This window comes from Nansenia antarctica (assembly GCF_963989245.1).
Source record: "Nansenia antarctica genome assembly, chromosome: 3".
Taxonomy (NCBI): Eukaryota; Metazoa; Chordata; class Actinopteri; order Argentiniformes; family Microstomatidae; genus Nansenia; species Nansenia antarctica.
Window position 1 is genome coordinate 86,997,933 of NC_137688.1, and position 7,500 is coordinate 87,005,432.

Below are 7,500 nucleotides of genomic sequence, written 5' to 3' on the forward strand. Positions count from 1 at the left end.
GGGTATGGAAGCCTATAGCTGACAGAATTCAAATGTTAATGCAATTTGAGATTGCATTTGCATGTTCCACTTTTGCATGCATTCTTTCAGACAATATTCAAATTCAAATGCAATTCTAATCATTTGCATTTTCATTTTTATGTACCTGATGTGCACATTCGCTGTCAATATTGAAATGATAATGCAAAGCCATTTGACATTTAATTTAAAGTCATGCGCTGCTTTGTAGCTGACAAAATTCAAATGTTCATTCAAATGTGAAAGTTACTATGCAATCCCAAAATAGCATATTCATTTGCCACTTTTGCCTGCGTTATTTGAGTCAATATTCAAATTGTAATGCAATAATGTGATACGCATTTGCATTTACATGTTCTAGGAAACACATCCGCTTTACAGCTGACAAAATTCAAACTCTCTATGCAATTCTCATGTTCTACCGGCCTGTCAGTCATTCTCTGGGGGCGGGACAATGTTTAACGCACCGACCGGAAATAGCGGCAATTCCACCTGTCACCAGAATGACCACGCCCCTTTTTGGGTGATAGAAGCGGAGAAGTTTGACTGGCGGTCAATGGGAATTTCTGGTCTTTGCTACTTTAATCCGATAAAATAAGAAAACCGTAGTGCTTTTTAGATATTAGGAGCCCAAATCCGATGGCCAGTTAGGCAAACTATTATATAGTGTCGTTGCCGATCAATGATCAACGTCGTTATATAGAAAAATAATAATAAAATAGGCAACGTGTCCTTTCAGGAACCCAATTGATCATTGATCGGCAACGGCACTAACGAGTCCCAAGCGAGGCGAGAGGACCCCTGACCCACACACCATACCTATTTACATACAACATATATATAGGGATATATATATATATATATATATATATACATATGCGTCATATAGAAGCGAGGCGAGAGGCCCCCTGCCCCACACACCATACCGAGGGCGAGGCCGCGACCAGGTGAAGAAAGCGGATGGAGAGACGGAGGATGATACCGGTGCGTCGTTCTGTTTCAAGATAAGTGACTGTCAGACTCAGAGAAGTGACTGTCAGACTGATAAGTGACTGTCAGACTCAGAGAAGTGACTGTCAGACTCTGATAAGTGACTGTCAGACTCAGATAAGTGACTGTCAGACTGAGATAAGTGACTGTCAGACTCTGATAAGTGACTGTCAGACTCAGATAAGTGACTGTCAGACTCTGATAAGTGACTGTCAGACTCAGATAAGTGACTGTCAGACTCTGATAAGTGACTGTCAGACTCTGATAAGTGACTGTCAGTCTCAGAGAAGTGACTGTCAGACACAGAGAAGTGACTGTCAGACTCAGATAAGTGACTGTCAGTCTCAGATAAGTGACTGTCAGTCTCAGATAAGTGACTGTCAGACTCAGATAAGTGACTGTCAGACTGATAAGTGACTGTCAGACTCAGATAAGTGACTGTCAGACTCAGAGAAGTGACTGTCAGACTCAGATAAGTGACTGTCAGACAGATAAGTGACTGTCAGACTCAGATTCAAAATGAATGGAATCGAATTTTCACCGTGCGATTAAAATCGGGGCCGTGTGTGTTGAAATGCGATGTTCTCATAGACTTCCATTCAAACTTCAAAATGGAATGTTGCATGTTGACACGCAACAGAAATCGCACGCTGTGTGCAGAGCCCTTAAAAGTATAATAACAGATAAGGACTGTTCCCTTAGTGAACACGAGGAGAACAAAAGGCAATATAAAGTAGCTAACACTTACATTGTAACATTGACTGATGATGACTGATAGACTAAACTTACTAAAGCTATAAAAGCGTCTGCTAAATGACATAATTACCTATCCTAAGGCTTATCAAACTAGAGATGACGCCATGGAGCGAAATCAGTGCCAGCAGAAATGTAATTAGTTGGTTTTGAATTTGTATTTTGTAAATAGATGTTACAAAAAAAAAAAATGGTAGGCCTATTGCCTACAAAGATTGATTTTGAAAGTTTCCGGTATCCTCAATTTCACAGGATTCTCCCTGTAGCCACACGCAGCAGGCATAAACAAACACATGACTGCCTGTAGATGAGTGGGTCTGAATAATACCCGTCTTTCTGCCTGTCCGTTTTCCTTCTTATTTTCTGCTCCAGTGCCACCTTCCTGGCGTGTGTGTGTGTGTGTGTGTGTGTGTGTGTGTGTGTGTGTTCCTTCCTGGCGCCGCGTCAGCGTGACAACAGCACCTGCATCTGCTGCAGACGCACGCGGAATGTCTCACGCCCCCCCGGTGTTAACGGGTGCTCTTCCTCCCGTCACTCCCCCTTCAGCCTTCGCTTTCCTACGGCCGTCATTAGCCCGCTGAGCTAAAGACTCTGCCGGTGACAGCGAAATGATACGGTTTAACGGCGCCGCGCGAGGAAATCACAGGGTGGCCCCCTGGAGCCGCCCGCTGGGCGCGCAGCAGGCAGGTAGCGCGTACTGGCGCTGTCACCGCTCGTGCCAACTAGAAGAGGCGAAAATGAGAAACAGCTGTTTGAGCTTTGTGTGTTTTCGTCCTTCTCCTCCTCTCCTCCCTTCTCACCCCCCTTTCTGTTTACATGCTGTCACACTCAGTTTGCATGAACAGCCTTTCAACTGGTCCCATTGTGAAGTGTGAGTGTCTAATTGATGTTCAGCAATTAAAGAGGAAGCGCTAGTACTAATATACTGTATAGGTCTCAGCTGTCACACATCTCACTGCGCCTGGCACTGTAACATAGCCTAGTAGGCTAGATGACGCTATTACTGTAATTACTGCATTATTAATAATATTACTTATATGACTTATTATTTTGTCGTCCTGTCTCCATTGCTTTCAGTTAGCGCTCCTCTGCATGACGTACTGGAAACAAATTCCAGCTCAGTTGTTTCTGCGGAGGCTAAAGGATCTTGTAGGACGGGTAAGGAGATATAGGCTAAAGGATCTTGTAGGACAGGTAAGGAGATATAGGCTAAAGGATCTTGTAGGACGGGTAAGGAGATATAGGCTAAAGGATCTTGTAGGACGGGTAAGGAGATATAGGCTAAAGGATCTTGTAGGACGGGTAAGGAGATATAGGCTAAAGGATCTTGTAGGACGGGTAAGGAGATATAGGCTAAAGGATCTTGTAGGACGGGTAAGGAGATATAGGCTAAAGGATCTTGTAGGACGGTGTCCTGTAGCAGAAAGGACAGTCAGGGGAGGCTGGTGGAGGTAGAAATCAGAGGACGGGTTGGGCTCGTGGTAATGCAGGGAATAGGAGTACGGCACTCAGCCCTCAGTTACTCCAGGGGGAAGTTCTCTGTAATTCGTCATTGTAAATCGCTCTGCTAAATGGCAAAATCTAGGAACGGAATCAGGAATGGACACCAGGACTTTGTAACACTACTGTAACGAGCTGATCTCAGGCTCATCCTCCGACTTCTACCTCCACCAGCCTCAACTGAGGTCAGTTAATAACGGCTTTGATTGGCTGCAACGGACACCGTAATCATTCAGAGGTGTGAAGGCCGATTTAAACTTCTGCGTAAAATCGACGCCGTAGCCTTGCGTCGGCCCGCGTGGGCCCGCCTTGCCTACGGAGAGGGTTGACGTGCACATCTCCAAAAATGTAAGAACGCGTCAGTTTCTACGCAACAGTAAGCTCTGTGATTGGTCCGCTTGGTAGCACATGATTCCGACTCTCTCGTCGGCCAAAATGCGGAAGCCATGACAGAAATGTCATTTACTTTTTCTGTAATTACTTATTAATAAAGATTTGAAAAATTATGATAACCATCGTATTATCTTAGTTTAATGTCATTTCAATGCATCATAGAACTTTTATTTACAACAAGCATAACAACAAAAAGATCGCTATTATGCCGCTTTGAGCTCCGTTGAGTTCCTAACCGGAAGAGGCACAGCACAGGGGCATAGAAAACACACTGCCACCTAGCGATGTGACGGTGTAATTGCAGCGCGGCCTACGCAGAAGTGTAAAGTGCGAGAGCCCTTACGTAGGCTACGTAAGCTACGCACGTAAATTCGACGCAGAACTTTAAATCGGCCTTGAGTCTCTCAGACTGTCTGATGTGTGTGTGTGTGTGTGTGTGTGTGTGTGTGTGTCTCAGACTGTCTGAGAGGATGTGAGTAGAAGCAGGTTGGATACTGTGTCGGCTACCGTTGTGAATTCCCTCTGAATGTTCTCATCTGTCTGTCTGTCTGTCTGTCTGTCTGTCTGTCTCTCTCTCTCTGCCTGTCTGTCTGTCTGTCTGTGTGTCTGTCTGTCTGTCTGTCTGTCTGCCTGCCTGCCTGCCTGTCTGTCTGTCTGTCTGCCTGCCTGTCTGTCTGTCTGTCAGGATGCCTTCTGAATGTTCTCATCTCCTCCAGAACGAGCTGTCTGTCTGTCTGTCTGTCTGTCTGTCAGGATGCCTTCTGAATGTTCTCATCTCCTCCAGAACGAGCCTGATAGTCAGGATGCCTTCTGAAGCCAAATACATGGCAAGATGCAGGTGCAGGAAATAATCCCCCCCCGCCCCCCACCACCACAAGCAAAGCAATTACAGCCTCCCCCGGCTTACCCTCCCCCTACTCCAATGCCACCCCCAATCTATACCTCCCCCTGCATCTCCTCTTCTCCCAAGACCTCCCCACCTCCTCCGCCTCTCCCCTGCTGCGACTCCTCCCGCCTCCCCCCTGCGTCTCCCCCCTGCGCCTCCTCACGTCTCGCCTAGCTTCCAAAATCATTCTTCACCCTAATGCCCCCCCCCCCGCCGCCCCCCGTGTCTCCCAGTTTCCCTTTTTCTCCTCCCCCCTCTCTCTCTTTCTCCCTTCACCTCTCCCAGGCCTTTCTCTTCTTCTCCCACCCCCCCCCTTTGGCAAGAGAATCACATGACGACAATCAGACTAGATGTCCCTTCCTCCTCTACAATTAGTATAGGACGCTTGAGAGAAACAATATATTTACATAACCATAAAGTAACCTAGCCTATATAAATACTACAACTTATGTTATTCAATCAGGTAATTGAGCTTTTGAAATTTAGCTTTTGGCAATTTAACTAAATACTATAGCAGGCTATGGAACAGCCATGAGAGAAAGAGTAGAATGAATCCATAACATATTAAACACTAACACTAAAACACTATTACAATAGCCTATAGATGTTTTACAGCATGTTTACAATGGCCTATAGATGTTTTACAGCATGTTTACAGCACACTAGGCTCAACAAGGTCCCCAGTTATCAATATTCTATCGAACAAATAGAAGAATCAGAGACCAACAACACAGTGGATAATATCACATAAACCTATGATTTATTCATTTTCAGTAAAACTTTGACATAGTAAAACGCTTCTTATTTAGAAAAGACGAGTGGCGGCTTCAGCAGTCATGAGGGTCGGAGGGGGACACAGGAGCTTCAGCAGTCATGAGGGTCGGGAAAACGGATTGCTTGGTCTTTCTCTCTTTTTTTCGTTTTGTTTAAACAGATAAATAATAACATCTCAAACATATATATGCATATGTACACGTCAACATGATCATTACAGTAGTATTACAAAGTCGCAGTGTCCTCTGTGATCGTGTGTGGGGTTGGTTTTCGTCACGTCATGCAAAACAAATTATTAACAACATCCTTTAAAACAGAACTTTACATCGTCATGACAACCCCACTCCCCCCTTAACCCCACTCCCCCTTTTTCTCTCTCTTCTCCTCCCGGTCTCATTTTGACATCACAGGACGGTAACAATCATCGAGTCCACCTTGAGTCCCTCTCCTCTACTGACCTCTAGCGGTCAGAGAGGGAAACGACAAGTATTTATACATTCCAGCCTCGCAGTTCAAACAACAAACCCTAATATTTTACACAGTTCAACAACATTGTCCTGGACAATCTCCACATGGCTGGGGTCACACATGGCACGTAGCTCCGAGACATTATGTCCCATCAACAACAACATAAATAAACAAAATGTCACAATAAATAACAAGTAGCACTAATGTCCTGCTCCTTTGGGAAAAGGGAACAGGAATGTTTCAGGGGAGGCTGGTGGAGGCAGAAAACAGAGGACGGGCTCATTGTAAATCCTGTGATCCAGCTCCTGTGGTGTCTACCTCCACCAGCCTCCCCTGGAATGTATACATCTGTGCAGGTTCCTGACCTGGGTCAAACACACACATGTGGTTTAGGTTTCAGCCTGGTTGGTACAACAGAACTAACTAGTCCCCGAAGTGCACGTTGCCAAGGTACGTCAGGTAAGTGCATCTCAAACACACTCCAGGTATTTGACCTATGACGTATTTGACCCAGACCCTGGTTCAGTGTGAACACGACCGGTATGACTCATCATCACAGAACATTTTGTTGTTGTCAGAAAACACTTCCAGCCCCGGCGGCCATGACAGTTCTAACACCAATGAAGCGCCAATGAGTGACTGGCTAGGCTAACTGGCTAGGCGTTCAGAACAGGACCTGTGCTGTGGTACCAAATCTCCTCGGGATCCAGTGGTTTGACACAGCAGGTGTTTGGCTCCTCCCCTCCCTTTGGGGTTTTAAAAAATAATAAATAAAGAATTCCCTGTGTTTCCATAGCAACCCCCGGAGACTGGCGTTGGTTACACAGGGGATCATCAGACAGACTCACTGGGATGTTTCTAGGTAAGACGCTGAGGAGAGAAACATGTTAAAAGCATGTGTGTGTGTGTGTGTGTGTGTGTGTGTGTGTGTGTGTGTGTGTGTGAGAGAGAGATGTGTGTGTGTGTGAGAGAGATGTGTGTGTGTGTGTATGTGTGCATGTGGTGTGTGTATGTGTGTGCGTGTGTGTGAGAGAGAGATGTGTGTGTGTGTGTGTGTGTGTGTGAGAGAGAGATGTGTGTGTGTGTATCTGTGTGTGTGTGTGTGTGTGTGTGTGAGAGAGAGATGTGTGTGTGTGTGTATCTGTGTGTGTGTGTGTGTGAGAGAGAGAGATGTGTGTGTGTGTGTGAGAGAGATGTGTGTGTGTGTATGTGTGCATGTGGTGTGTGTATGTGTGTGCGTGTGTGTGTGAGAGAGAGATATGTGTGTGTGTGTGTGTGTGTGTGTGCGCGTGTGTGCATGTGCTATGTGTGTGTGCATGTGGTGTGTGTGTGTGTGTGTGAGAGAGAGAGATGTGTGTGTGTGTGTATGTGTGTGCGCGTGTGTGCATGTGGTGTGTGTTTGTGTGTGTGTGTGCATGTGGTGTGTGTGTGTGTGTGAGAGAGAGAGAGAGAGAGAGAGATGTGTGCGAGCGTGTGTGTATGTGTACGTGTAGGTGTGTGTGTGTGTATGTGTGTATGTGTGTGCGTGCATGTGTGCATGTGGTGTGTGTGTGCATGTGTGTGTGTGTGTGTGTGTGTGCTGAAAACACCAGTCATTGGCTGATCAGAGGAATGTGAGAGACGCAAAGAGGCGTGGCCACTGAGCATCTCTACAGTTACCTCTAACCACAGATCTCAGATCAGATTAGCCCCCCTCCTATCCTAACCCTTACCACTAG